Consider the following 16,218-nt stretch of genomic DNA (forward strand, 5'->3'; position numbering starts at 1 on the left):
ACCTAAGTTCTCGAGCCAAGACAATCTTGGGGATGACGGACACGTAGCCTTTGGCATGAGTCAGGGGTTTCCTAAATTTCCCAAAAATATTTAGGTGGCGACTCTGTATCTGGCAAAGCAGTCCATTTTTGGCATTTTGATTCAAAATCGATTTTTCAAAAGATTTGCTAGATTTGTACTCTTTGGTGTTTATCTATTTCACATTACACTTGTGAGATCAAATTCAGAACCACGGGAGTCCGCTATTGTAGGGCTTATTCGCCTTCTGAAATGGGGCATGAAAAGTTGAGCTACACCACCAATACGAACATCAAGAACATCTTGTAAAAGATGGTTAAGACTTACAAGGACTGGTGAGATAAATTGCCGTTCGCACTCTAAGGCTACAGAACTTGGATCCGGACATCTACAGGAACAACCCCTTATTCTCTCATCTATGGGATGGAAGCCATTTTGCCAATTGAAATAGAAGTCCTGTCGCTGCGAGTTTTGGCTGAATGTCAGACAGCAGAGGTGGATTGGCAACAGAGCAGATTTTAGGAGCTGATGTTGTTTGATGAGAGAAGGCTGAAGGCATTGTATCATGTTCAGGGCTACTATCACGCCCCAAAATTCGGGCAATTAAATATTAAATTAGGACTAAACCTCAATTAATATTCCATCATCCAAATCCTAGGGGTGAAACACAAAACTAAACGCTAGCCAAACCATCCACCATAATTCCATAACTAACCAATACCTCCAACATTAAAGTAACAATACAAAATGTCAAAATAACTTAAATAATGTACGGTTACAAACCATGCCAAATTATCCCAATACTAAAGTCATAAAAAAAATAATAAATACATAAACTAATGTCAACCCTAAGCTCAAGAAAACAAAAGAAGTCCAAACGACATGTCCTACGATCATAGTTATTTCTTGTCACTACCATAGTCTCAACTAATCTTGAAAAAGAAGTTCGGCTGCGCTCAAACAAAACGCACCCGAGTTGCCAAGAGACAAAACGGGTCAGTATATAAGTATACTGGTATGAGTACAAGATTTAACACCCACGTGTCCACTAAACACAAACAAAAAATACATTTAATTCTTATTACGAAACAAGACAAGTAGTTCCAACCGCACCGAGACGAATGGGTAGTTTCCTGAGATATGGTGGCATTTAGTTTTTTGTCCGTACACAACGAAATATAAATTGATTATAAAGTGAACCAAATAAAAATAAAAATATGGTGGGTCAGCCCTGCATAAAAAAAGTTAGTAAGACCCACCATCCTGCAAAAAAAATAAAGTTAGTATAATTTAATCATAAGTAATTTGCTGAATAAGTATAAAAAATGCACCGTTTCATGCTTACATAATTCGAATTGACCAAAACTCAAAGAACGAAAGTTGTACAGAATCAAATTTCCTAAAAGACATCACGAACGAATTTAACATAAACTGAACAGGTTGAGAGAAAAACTTGATAGAAAAACTTAGACGGAATTCAATCAAAAAATCTGAAGCTGAAAACAAACAAAAACTACCCTGAGCTGATTTTTTTCGAAAAAGTTCAAAACACGAAAAGTGTGCAGAATAATGTTTTACTTCAATTTACGAGAAACCAATAAAAATGAGCTCATTTCATAGGTTAAAACAGCCTCTAAAATCTATATTGCTAAATGAATCAAAACTACAATAACCAAGATCATCCGATTATAAGTTCTAATCGATCTTTTTAACAAAAAGTTAAAACACAAAAGTTGTCTAAAATCACGAACACATGCCTCTGCGCAAATTTCATAATTTATCAAGGTCGTTTACTATTTTTCAACATGTACAAATCAATACAATTCACATTATAACAATAAACTCATCATTAAATTCTTTGTACCTTAACTCCACCATTTCGGTCTACACATATATCCCATGTGCCTCCCATATACCTAACACCGCTCCGAAGCCAAACTTGCACGAGGATATCGTCCCGAGTTTGACTCACACTCCCCGGATGGTTAGCATATATGTACGCGCGTAAATCAAAGTACTCATCTACTCATGAGAACGAGACAACAATATATATATACACAACATCTCACTCATGAGAATAAAAATAACAATGCCAAGCTTAAGGCAATCAAATAAATCTCATAATCCTCACTTTTTTTTTATACACTCTTTCTCACCAACGCTCAAATAAAACAATAATCCATGAAGTCATGGTGAAGTGTAAGGAATTTATCTATGGGTTCCGAATTTATTTTAATTTCATATATCCATGAGGGTGATTATAACCATAAAATAAATTCATATAAAAATCATAAACCTGGCATACACAACTAATCAAAAATAATTAAAATCAATCAATCAATTAAAAACCCTAAACCTTACATACACAACTAGTCAAAATAATTAAAATCAACCAATCATCTAAAAACCCTAAACTATACCTACACAACTAATCCAAAATAATTAAAATTAATTGATCGTCTAAAAACCCTAAACTTTTCATACACAACTAATCCAAAATAATTAAAATCAATCAATCATCTAAAAATTCTAAACTTTACATACACAACTAATCAAAATAATTAAAATCAATCAATCAACTAAAAACCATAAACCTTACATATACAACTAATCAAAATAATTAAAATCAATCTATCATTTTTATATAAATACAAAATCAAACTAACATCAAATAAATATAAATAAATAAATAAAAACAACGAATTAAATATAAATAAAGGGAAGTGAATTTTATACTCACAATATTTTTTTAAAGATTAAAATAATATTTAAAGAACTAATAGAGCCACCAAAACAAAACCCTAATCCTAATCTCCCTTGTCCTCTACCTCTTCTGCCGTCTCTCTCTTATACACACACCCAGCCGCACTCTTTTTTTTTTCCGTCTTTGATTACTCTCTCTCTCTCTCGCGGCTGCTCTCTCCTTTTTTTTGTTCTCTTTTCTCTGAGAGCCTCCAACACTTTTGTAACCTAACAGACATTTATATAATATTATATAAATACAAATAAAGATAACATATATAAATATAAGATCAATATATATATATATATATAAATATAAATATTTAAATTAATTATATTTAATTAAATATCACATCATATTAATTAAATAACATATTAAATTAATTAAATATCATATTAAATTCTTATGTAGCCAAGTAATTAATAAAGATAAAAATAAAATAAAGTAATAATAATAAATAATGACTTACGAAAAATCAGGGTCTCTACAGCTACCAGCACAGAATTGCTAGGGCTTTTAACAAGAAAGTTAAGTCTCGGAATCTCAAGGAGGGAGATATGGTGCTGAAAGATAACCGAGCGTCCATTCATGACCCTAGGGACAAGTTTAGATCCAATTGGGCTGGTCCTTACATCATCAAAGCTATCTAGTCAGGAGTAGCGGTTATTCTCATAGACTTAGATAGCCTAGAATTTTCACAGCCGATCAACATGGACAAGTTGAAGAAATATTACCCCTGAGAGGCTCGCTAGGCAGAAGTTAGAGCATGAAAAATTAGAAACAAAGAAGAACTGAGCTCGCAAGGTTGAAAACCCTAAAGGGCGACTTTAGCAAAAGTTAGAGTGCAAAATGAGAGAGTTAATACTTGAGTAAACCTGAACCCAACTACGTAAGGCCTAATTCCTATCTTTGGGACACGTAGGCAACTTCATCCTAAAATTCGGTCGTAATCACCTCCAACTCAACTGACCTGTTCATGTGTCTGATCAAGTCATCTTTGTCCATCATCTGAGAGTTCAGTTGTAATCTTCATTTTGGAAAGAATAGCCGGTTACAATGCAAAGCAGTAGTGGTATGTAATCAGAGGCAGTTATGATCTTTCGATTCGAGGTTGTACATCTTGAGGATTGATTCCATGCGTGTCAGGTGGCGATCATCTTCGAAAATGGTTTTGGAAAGTTTTAATAAAAGTTGATTTTGTTCAAAATTTTACCTTTTACAACTTAGACCATTTTTGGACCAAAAGGAAAATTTTTAGTGCTCACAACTTTAATTCCATTGATGTCAACATAAAATTCTCCAACTCTCTGATACAAATCAAAGTTGTTTTTACATCATAAAACTTGAAAAGAAAGGTCAAAGCAATAAACTAGGGGCATGGGTGAGTCAGGTGCTCATACATCCTTTGTTCGTGCTTATGGAAGCTTCTGAAGCCAAAGTAGGCCCAGTTTATGCCTCATCCTCAAGCCAAGCCAAACACTCGCTAGAAAGGGCATAACTGAAACTAAGGGCAGGGGCCAGATGCTCTCTCGCCCTCCAAGTAGTGAGGTACCTAGCCAAGTGTAAAGCAAGAATCGGGAATGAAGTCGGACATTCTACCCCCTCCTTTAGGCAGGTCTGATCATGCCCAAACTAGCATCTGAATCAGAAGGGATAGTAGAACACGCAGTGCATGAGGCCAATCAACTGTATGCCAGGTTGCCAAGTCATGCTGTAACTCATCTCAGTCAGATAAAGCCAAGGGCAACGCCAAGCTATGTCAGCTGCAGACCTGCTACACATCCAGTTGCACCACCATCCCTCGTTAGGAAAATCCACTAGCCGATGGTGGCAGAAATAAGCTCGAGCTGAGTACTCGGGGCAAGAGTTCACCACATTCTGCTTATCCATGAGCCATCCCTGGGAAGGGATGAAAAATAAGAGAGATTAAAGAATAAGGAGATGTGCGTGTGTAGGCTCAACTTTCTTCGCGCGCCCCCCTTTCGAAGAAACGCAAATTGGTCCTACAGTTTGAACTCCTGTCACGGTTCTGAATCTAATCTCACAAAGTGCAATGTGAGACTGATAAACACCAAAGAGTCCAAATTTGGCAAATCGTTTTGGAAAATTGATTTTGAATAAAAAAGCGCCAAAAATGGACTGCTTTGCCAGATTACAGAGTCGCCACCTAAATATTTTATTTTGGGGAAATTTAGGAAACCTTGACTTGTGCCAAAGGCTACGTGTTCGTCATCAACAAAGTTGCTTCAGCTCGAGAACTTGGGTATGACAGGGGAAGGTCCTAAAATGAGCACCCTCTCTCGCCCGATCAAAGATCGGCCTCTACTAATCATGATATGTTGTTTTATAAACCCCATGTGTTCTTATTCCGGTTATTTAGCTAACTTTACTGTGTGACGTGAGCGTAAGCAAGTATAGACTAAATCGCAAGAATTGGAACAAAACAACTCATGTTTGCTTTCGAAAATGGTTTGAAAGTGGCACTCGCAAGTGGGCTAAAACGCGGATTTGCCGCCCTCAAGTGGGCTTAAAACATGATTTTGCCACTTCGCAAAGTGGGCTTAAAACCCACATTTGATGAATTGTTCCAATTCAAGTGATCAAGCATTCATCCATAGGCATTCATGCAGTTTAGCATTTAAGCAAATAGCCTCATGGCAAGCATGATAACATGGCAACACTCACATTCATGCAAGTATGCTAAAGCGTAAAACTTACAGTGTACTCCAAGCCAAAACAAAATCTAGTTAGAAATATGCATGATCCTAACTATACAAGATGCCTAATGTACACATGCAATGATGCGACTAAATAGGCTCGGCTACCTAATCATGGAATTTGCAACACCTTGATAACATGCTTCTAAACACGTATTCAAATACGTATATTGAAATTGCAATGTAGTTTGAATGATGTGCCGAGCCTCGATGCATGCAGGACAAATAAATGATACACGCATGCAAGCATAAGGTATGCTAATTGAAAATGATCCTAATCTAGCCATCGAAAGCGATTAAATAAAAGGGAGAAAGACGTGGGGTTGGAAGACATGGACACACACACGCACGCTTATTACAATATTGCGCCGAAGGAGGGTCCGAATAAATAAGCTAAGCTATACTAAGCTAAGCTAATTATTTACAAAACGAAACTAATTAACTATTCTAGCTAATTAATTATTACAACACAATTGAAATAAATCAACTAACTATTCTAAGCTAGCTAAAATATTACAACACAGATTAAACTAATTAATTACAATACATGTATTAATTAGCTACAACTAGCTAAAAAGTGATAAAGTGGCCTCACAGGCGAGGGAGACAAGCATGCTCGGTTGGCTTCGTCCCAAAAAATCCATCACTTTGCCACCGGGTGCCTCTGTTTGCATGTGTTATAATCTCTGAACATCATACCAACTTCCAGATTGCCTTTGCTTCAACACATGAACACATTGGACAAGCTTTGCACTGATGGCCGGTCGGCTACTGCAAGTGGCCGGTTGTCTAGTACAAGTGGTCGGTCAGCTACCTCAAGTGGCCGGTCGGCCACCTGCTTTTCCAGACTTCTGGTTTTGCTACAAAAGAGAGTAACAGAGGCAAAGCAGTGTATTTGAAAGGAAATATGTGTACTGCCACCCTCTTCATCATTTCTCAAGCTTAAAAGAGTGTGGCACTTGGCTCTCAAGCCACCAATCAAGCATTTTCATGCATGATAGCCAAAGAACCAAGCCGGTACAAGCTTAATGAATGCGCACATAAGACTCAAATGGCCATCACCTTATCATGCATGATCAAGGGTGACGACGACCAAGAAATATGACACGTTTCATCACTTTGAGTATGAAACATCCCACATTTCTTGTGTTTGGATTAACATCCGATCCAAACACATGCAATGCAACACAAATGCTTATCTTGCACAAGTTTTACTTGGTCCATTTTTTTTACACATTTTACATTACCAAAGCCATTCTTTAGTCAATTTGTCCAAAGTGATTGTCCTCTAATGAGAGAGGGGTCAACCAAAGGATGGTTTAAGACATGAGAGAGGTCATGCCTTTGGCTAGTAAAAGCTCTCAAAAGAGAGTTAAAGCCATTGAGCACAAACTCTATCTCAAGATTAAACGCAAATTATAAGGTAACCAACCCTCAAAACAAATGGAAAAATAAAGAAATGAGGGAGGTTGCAGACTTTTTTAGTGCTGAAATGGAATGACAGATGATGCTAAAACATGCAAGCAACACATGCACAACATGTTCAAAGCCAAAAACATCAAAGCTAGTAAAGAGCATTACACAAGAGGCATGCAATACTAAGCTTAAATGACTAAACCAGCTTTGGATAAAGCTTAAACATGTCAAATTAGTAGCCAAAACATGCTGAAATTTAGACACGAAAGGCAAGAAAAACATGCTTATGTGTTGGCTCGCAAGCTAGGCTCAAAACACGACTCTCAAAATCAATGAAAGAGTGATATACATGCACACATGACAGAGGTTATGGTGCTGAAATTACATGCAAAATAAGGCTATAACATGCAAACAACTCAAATACTTCGTGCTCAAAGCCTCAAAACAATGGACTAGTGAAGATTGTTACACTATTGCCATGCAAAACAAGCCCCGATGGACTTAACCAACCCAAAACAGAGTTAAAGCATGTCAAAATAGTAGCTAAAATGTGCTGGAATCAAGCAAACACAAACCAGAATAATAGGCTAACTCATTAGGCATGTTAGACTAGTAAGCATAATTGCACTACAAGTGCAAAAAGCAAGCAACAAGTGCCCCAATCAACCAAAAACAGAGTTGAGACATGTCGAAATAAGGCCTAAAACATGCTTGATGTAAGCTAACACAAGTCACAAAAACATGCTACTTTATAATGCTAACTAGGCATGGAAGAGAGAGACAAAGAGGGGAGGCTAACCCCTCCATTTTTGGACTTCAAGACACACTTTTTACCACTGAAATAACTCTAAATTCCAGTGGTTTAAAGGCCCAAAAAGTTTGACTTTTACATGCTAAGAGATGATGCAAAGGCACATACAAATAAGCAACAAGAAGGGGGATAAAACCCCTAAGCATAAGATGACTTCAAACCAACATGTTTAGGCCCAAAATTCAGAACTTTTTGTAGTTGAAAACTAGGCTCAAAACAGCACAAAAAGATGATAAAACAACTATGTACAAAGAGCTTAAAAGAGGTAAGACTTACCCTTGAAGCACAACACTAAAATAGGTGCAATTTTGAGCTCAAACCAACCTTGGGAGCTCCAAATAGGCCTCCAAGAACCTCAGCTCCAAGATGAAGGTATTTGGTCAAGGGTCTTAGTGCAAATGTGTAGAGAAAACTCACTTTCAAGCACAAAATAGAAAGAGAGAGAGAGAGAGAGAGAGAGAGAGAGAGAGAGAATTCTACAGAGAGAGGGACAAAATTTGCTCACAAAATTTCTATAGAGAGAGAGGCTCCCAAAATTGCTTACCCTTAAAACCATAGAGAATGGCCTTAATATATAGCAAAAATACAAGCCTTGGTCAAAATATCTGAATTGGGACAGCTGGAGGTTGTGTAGAACAAATGGAGGGAAAAGATCTGCAAAATATCTGAGTTTTGGACACAAGTGGCCGACTGACCACCTGTGGTAGCCGACCGGCCACTTAAGTGGCCGACAAGCACAACTAGTGGCCGACAGTAAAAATCTGCTCTTCAGGTCTAACTTCAAATAGGAGTATCTCCTTCGTCTGGACTCCTTTTCAGGTCATTCTTATGCCTAAATTGAAGACCTGTAAGTCTTCTTTCCAATGGAGGCAGCCTCAAATCAAAATTCCAAGTGTGCTAAGAGATATGCCCCTTTTTGTTTAGACTGCTCAGTTTTGGTCCTCATGGATTCATGCCCAACTTCAACCAACCATATCTCCCTCATCAGGACTCGGCTTTAGGAGATTCTTGAGTGAAAAATGAAGCCCCGGAAGTCTTCTTTCCAATGATGTGGCCTCATAGCTGAAATCCAACTGTGCAAATGGATAGGCCTGATTTAGCGAGGGCTGCTCGACTCTCCATCTTAACGGTTCATGCCAACTTCTTCCCCAACTTGGTTTATTCCCTCCTCTTCTCTCTTCTTCAATCCCAAACCTCTAAACAAGATGTTTTGAAAGATTTTTTTTAGAGATTTCACCTCTCTTTCATTTATTTCTGCTTTGCCCTTGCTCGATTTACCGAAAAGCGCAACATTTAAGAAAATGCAAGCCTCAGAACATCGTAAAAGCATTTTCAAAAATGTTTTGAAAGAGAGGGTTTTAAGGTCTAAAATCTTTTAGTCCAAAATTGGGGTGTAAGGTTTGGATTTGACGCTCTCCTTGCCGAAGAAATCGAACCTTTACACAAGATAGCCTGTACCATCGAGTAAGCAATCAGTGCCACCCAAGTCTTAAGGGCGGTAAAAAATGGGGTGTCTACAGCATGGAGGGAAAAGTAAAGAAAGGGTTTTGAGAGAAACATCGAGCATGAGTGTCGAGTGATATGTGAGGCATATATCAGAAAGGGTGGGAAACAATATCTAAAGAAGTAGTGGACTCCCTAGAAACCTGGTGGTCTCTCGCCGATGAAAAGCAACCAAACCCATCAAGGTCTCGGCCAGGGCCAAACCGATACAGCTCTTACGTTCTTTTAGGCATTAGGCTACTTCAATCAACCGAATGTTGGTTTCGCCAAAACTAGGGGCAAGAAGGAAATGTACAAGCATACATAAATAGAGGGCATGTTGCCAAAAACCTCGCCAGAGGAGGTCGCCCCTGTCACCGATGTCAGAAAATCGATGAATCAAGCTGGGTATGTCTAGTTCTCCATCATGAGCCAAAGATCAAGCTTCGTGCAAAATGAGCCCACACATTCATCCCAAAGCTTGGGTGTGGCCAAAACGGGGCTGTAGTATGATTTTCTCATCGCGCTGGGTTTTCATCAATGCCCATAATTCTTCAAGAGTTGGGCACATTTCTTGTGTTACAAAGAGAAATACATGGGTAATTGGGTCCGAGCATCGGGTCGCGACATGGAGGAACAGAAAGCAAAGTGGAGTATGGCTTAACGGAAAAAGTGCATTTATGTCGAAACCCCATAAATTTACCTTTTCCGTGCTGTCTAAAGTAGCTTTCCAATCCATGAGCTTCTTAGCAAGGAAAATCTCCATTTGTAGAAGAAACAACAGCTAAAATAAGGTTCTGGAGAAGAAATCACGAGGGATGACCTTTTGTAGAAGATAAGGCTATAAGTAGAGGCCAGCTGTCAGCAATTTGGTGATCCTCACATTTGTGGCTAGTAGGCCACCAGTGGTGGCCGGTAGGCCACTAATTATGGTCGGCAGCTCCCTCTTCTGGTATGCCGTCCACTTATGTGTTGGGTAGTGTTGGCAGCCTGGTTTTTGTCTTGATCTTTGTGTTTTGAGGTCTTGTTTTGAGTCTTTTGGTCTCAGCAAGTGTACATATTGGTGTTAGAGTTGTTTTTGCTTTGCTTATCGAGTTGTATTTTGTATTTGGTTGTTGGTTGTCTCGTTACTGGATTAAGAACATCATGCCAATGCAAGTTTTCATTTTAAAATTCGATTCCATTTTCATTTTCATGCAAATATGGTGCTTATGATGCAAAAATGATAACATTTTTCATAAAAACTGTGAGGTTTTATTCCGATCATGGTTTTTACAAAACAGGAGTACAAGTTTCAAGAGCAAAAGTAAAACCTATCTGAAACTATACATGTATTAATGCTATAAAACAAAAAGAAACTACGTAAAAAAAATACAAAAAATCGGCGCCAGTCATCTCAAGTTCGAGAGGCCCTCTTCGTCCTCTTCCTTGGAGGGGACTCAGGGGCACTTTCTCCATCAGCATCACTGTCAGAATCAGACTCTGAACCAGAGCCCGTATCATCTCCGCTCCTGGACCTCAAGCCAACATCATCATCTCCGCTCTTAAATGACTTAGAATGTTGACTCGCTGCCTCCTCGGAGTCGCTAGTCTCAGCATCATCATCGCTCAAAACGGGCTCTAAGGGACTGCTCCGGCCTCGAGTTCCCCTATCCCTACCTCAATCATGGCGCACATCTCGGCCACGTGCTGGGGCCTTCCTCTTTCTCCTTTTTGTTGTTAGAGGAGGTGCTGCCGGTGCTGGTGCCACTGCTGCCACTGCTGCCATCGGTATAGATGGAATCTGGAAAAATAGTTGTCAATATATCAGCTACAGTGTGTGTATCAGATACAGGTGTAGTATACAGAATGAGCATCATGCAGAAACCAGATACAATATGAGTACAGTATGTGAGTACAGTGTGCCAATACAGTGTATCAGTGCAGTTTGGGAAAGACTACAGTTGAGGTGCCAAAGTATCAGTGGAAATATGATGGTGTGGTGCACAACAGAGTTAGTAATGAAATGCATGCTAAAATGGAGGAAAGTACCTGAATATCGTAGAGACCAAGCAATGTCTCTCTCCTCTGCACCATGCCGATCAGAGAGGCAACTAGCTCGAGGAGGCTCTCTGTATACTCCGTGTGTGCCTGCAAATGCATTTGACTAATCAATATCTGAAATAAACATATCTGAAATGGAAATGTGGGGTGCAAGTTGTAAAGTGTGATCCATACCTGAGGTGCGCCTCGAGCTCTGACATACTCATGCCTTGCCTCTATCGACTCGATCGGAATCTGGTAAGCTGTCTCGATTGGCCGCCAGCATGTGAGCGTAGTGGGAATCTCCGGCCAACCAATCATCTGCCCAATAGGAGGGGCCCCTCTAGTATGGGCCCTGGTTGCCCGAGTTACCTCACTTGCCACAAGAGCTCCTACTCCCTCGCCTGCACGAACGTCTATCTGAGGAGGCATAAGATAAGTCTGGATGAGTGTCGCATAGTCGCCCTTTGCTCTGAACAAGTCAACATCTAGGCCCACCATGAACTGGATGATCACATTAACCGGTAGGCTATCTACTATCCTCATGCACGCTGGGGGTGGCATCGAAACAACTGGATTGGACGAGCGTATGGTTTGGCGTACAAACCGCTCGCTCAGGAACCAGGCCCACCAGACTAGGCCCTCCAGCAAAATCCAGAAGCGAGATGTGGCCCAAGCCCTGGGCTGGTATCTTCGCCCAGGGCTGCCATGTGATCTATAAACAAAGAATGTACAGAATGTTAGTTGTCGTTAGTTACCGAAGTATGGATCAGAGCAGTAGTAAAGCAAAAATGACTATGAGTTTCAGGTTACCTCGTCAGTCGCCACCGTATCGAAGTATCGACGGATGAAGACGAATGTCGTGTCGTTATGGCTTCGACGCCGACACTGACCGTCATGCCGTCGTGAATACGGTACCACGAGGGAGATCTCCTTTATAGGCTCTGGAGCCAAAGCTGGGAAGTAGGCATAAACCCACAACTGCAAAGAGAGGGCATTGGTGTTAATGCATGAACAAATATGAAATAGAAAGTGCAAAGTAGAAAGCACAATGCATGAACAGATATGAAATAGAAAGTGCAAAACAGAAAGCACAATGCATGAACAGATATGAAATAGAAAGTGTAAAGCAGAAAGCACAATGCATGAACAGACACAGAAAGTGCACAGCAAAAAGCATAAGTTTTGAATAGATATTAAACAGAAAGTGCAAAATTAGAAAGGTGCAGTGCATACCTTCCAGGCTCTCCAGTAGCCTCCAACTCGCTCTCCCCTCATTCGGGAAGTGGAGCTCATGTAGCCTTAGAGAGTGGTGAGGCCAGCTCCGCCCCCAATCATAAAATTGCACCCGGGGTAGTGTCACTAGGGTGCTCAGCAAATATAAGCCTACGGTGTTCCACTTGTTCGAAAACAAGCTGGTACCGAGGAGAAACATCAAGAAGCCCCGAGTGTACTGCTCCATCTACTCTGGTGTCTCAGGCTAGCTCCTGCGGAATTGCTCGGCAAACCAACTGTACCTCACCATGGCAGGGCAGTATAAAGGTAGGCGTGCTCCCAACAGGTGAATCTAAGTGGCCTCGCACTCGCCCATACCCGTGTCAAAGGGGATCGAATCACCCCCTACTCTTAAGCCTGTGAGCATGGCAAAGTTGTAGGGAGTCATCGTTATCTCCTCGGCAGAAAAGAGGTGAAAAGAGTTGGTGGTGTCCTACCACCTCTCCAACAATGCCCTGAGAAGAGTTTGGCTCGCTATGCGCCGTGAGAGCCTAGAGCAAAATAGGTCGAAGCCAGCCTTATCAATAATGTCGCGGACCTCGGCGGGGAGCTCATCATACCAGTCTCTCACCATTGTCGCTCTATATCCCCAATATGCACAAGAGTCCTCCTGTGGCAGAGAAAAGGTGAATCAGATGAAAGACAGTGATAAAAGAGCATTCGGATAAAATGTAGTGCAAGAGATGCATTTAAAGGAAAGGTAAGAATGCATGAAAATAGAGTTCATACCTCGGTGGCGCTAGCAGAAATATGGGAATCTGGCTCCCTCAGTAAGAGGTCCTCTGGCATGCCACGAGCGAAGACACTGAAACGCCTGATGCCTTCAGGTGGTAGCATATGTGTACGAGGATGATACGTCATTGGATCAAAGGGCCACACCCTCAATGGTAATGGCTCCGGCTCGAGCTCTAGAGCAAACTCCGCCTCAAGATTTGCCGCAATGTCCTCTGTCGCCTCACTAGGCTCAGCAATCACCGGCTCCTCAACCTCGGCATGAGGTGATAATGGAGGTGGAACCTCAGGAGGAGCTCCGTCATGAGGTATATTATCCGCCATCTGGAAAGTAGGTGAAAAATGAAGAGAAATGGAGAAAAGAGGGTAAACTTGAAAAAAGTCAACCCTAGAAGAAAGAAAATGTGAGAAAAAGTCAAAACCCGGGAAAGTTCACGAAACCCAAGAGAAACTTAAGGGAAACAAGCCTAAAATGTTGAAAATGTAGGGAAAAAAAAAAAGATGAAATCAAAATCTGATCAGTTAAAAGTGTAGAGAATCAAGAGGGTTTTACGAAAAAAGTTTGCATAGGGCATTGGAAAATGCATATAAAGCATGAATCTAGAGAGAGGAAGCACCTAGAGAGAGAGGGTGAAAATTTCAAATGTGTATGTATATGAAAAGTGAAGCCTTGAGGTGTATATTTAAAGACCTGAAGCAAAATGGCAGTTTTGCCCCCGAAAAAGCATGGGTGGCCATCAGGCTACTATTTGTGGCCGACAAGCTTAACTGGTAGCCGACAGGTGGCCAGCGGCCTTCCCTTGTGGTCGGCAGGTGGCCAGTGGTCCTCACTTGTGTCCTAGTGCTGCTTTGTGCCTTTGTTCCACGAGAGGTGTATAGGAGGTCAATGTTTGGGTCCAAATTGATTTTAAGGGATCTCGAAACTGTGTGTTAGCACGCAAATGTGCCCTACTTGCTAATATAAACGAGGTGTATCATTTTTCAGCATGTTGCAAAGTCTCCGAGAGGTAAATCGGAGGTTGTCACGGAATATTGTTTTTATTCGTTTTGTCAAATTACATCTTTGTCCTCTTCTGTTGCATAGAATATGCATTTTCACAGAAATGCGCATTTTCACATACACTTATGGTTACACGCGTGTCCTACATCATTCATGATTCATACATAGAACATGTTTTTAGTTTTGCATAGAATATGCTTTTGTTTCTTGCATAGAACATGCTTTCAATTAACATCATGTGTAGGCTGTCAACCTCGTATAGAACATGTGTTGTCACTGTATTGATTTGTAATCTTGTTCACTTTGTGCATCTATTGTACTTGTTCACTTTGTGCATCTATTGCACTCGCTCACTTTGTGCATCTATTGCACATGCTCATTCCTCTTTGCATCTTTTTCTTATATCTCAAGACGCATGAAGCGCGGCCTTGGGCGGGTTTTATCTCAGGACGCGTGAAATATGAGCCCGAGCGGTTTTTCTTCTATCTTAGGACTTGTCAAACGCGAGCCCGAGAAATTTTTTTTCTATCTCAAGACGTGTGAAGCATGACCTTGAGCGGTTTTTGTCTCTGGACGTGTGAAACACGACCCTGAGCGATTTTCGTTTCTCAGTTTCTTAGGATGCGTGAAACGCAACCCTGAGTTGTGTTTTTTTTCTCGTCCTACGTTTTGGCATGGTTAGGGTGTGTTTTAGATCTTTTTGCATGGAACCTGTGTTGGTTTTAGGCTTGAAGTTGCTCATTCATATGTTGTTATCTTGTTATTACTTATTGCATCTGTTATTGCTAACTGCATCATCTTGCATGATCATGAGTTTTCAAAATAGCCGGCTTCGCGAAGTGTGTGAGTCTAGCTTTCAAAGTTTTCTTCATGCATATCGTTTGCATCTTGCCTCAGAACTACGCTAGTTTGACTCCTTGCAAAGGGATACGTAGGCAGCTTGTGAGTGCGACCATTTAATTTATGTCTTGATTGTTTGTCCAAGTCTTACGACCTTGTCAAAATGGGTCATTTTCGGGCTTTGACATTCACTCACGTCATTTCATGACTTCAAGTTCTATCAATGAGGGGCAACTGTAGACATCCTATTTTTGATAATCCTTACGTCTTGGACGTCACCACTTGCACACCCAATGATGAATGTATATATGTTTGTCAAGTGCTCAAAATCCTCAGTAGAATGCCATAGTTATGAGCCTTCAAACCCTATACACCTCTTGCCTTGTTTTGGACCACAACCATAGTTCTTCAAGCCTGAAAAATCTTGGGACCTGCCGGCCACCACTGTTGGCTGCCGGCCAGAATTAGTGGCCTGTCGGCCACAAGTGTGTTATAGCAGATATTTTTGCCAGTTGTGCCAACTGTTTCCACTGATGCATGCACCGACTTACACGTGTATGTATTGATATTTCTAAGGGAGTTTGATGTTTGTCTATATATAAAGGACCTTCCCTCTTGCTTTCAAGGTTTAAAAATTTTAGGAGCAAAATATTTTCTCTCTCTCTCTCTCTTGCAAATTTCTTGAGCCTTTGCCTATACTCTCTAATCCAAGCCTTGCCATCTTTGGGCTGAGGTACTTTTGAGCCCTTGAGGGTGTATATGTGTTGAATTGTTGCTTAGAAGTGTTTTCTTTTCAAAAGGTATAAGGCTTGGCTTGTTTCCTTGCTTTGTTTGCTTCTTTTCTTACTGTTTTTGGACTGCATAAACTCTATAATTTTGGGCTGAAACTTGTTGTTTAAGGCCTTAAAGGGTGGAGGGGTGGTTCACCTTTCTTTCCACCTTGCTTCTCTAGCCTTTACCCTTGTGTTTCCCGCCTTTACCCTATCTTTTTTTGAGCTTTTAAATACTGAATTTCAAAGGTTTTTCAATGGCTAAAAACATGTTTTGAGGTCCAAAAATGAGGGGATAGCCTCCCCTCCTTATGCTTTGTTTACTAGCTTACATAGCTCCATGTTTTAGCTTATTGTTCTAGCTATTTTTGTCTTAATTCCAGCATGTTTCA

This window comes from Camellia sinensis, chromosome 3 (genome assembly GCF_055761805.1).
Source record: "Camellia sinensis isolate YWXY chromosome 3, ASM5576180v1, whole genome shotgun sequence".
Classification (NCBI taxonomy): domain Eukaryota; kingdom Viridiplantae; phylum Streptophyta; class Magnoliopsida; order Ericales; family Theaceae; genus Camellia; species Camellia sinensis.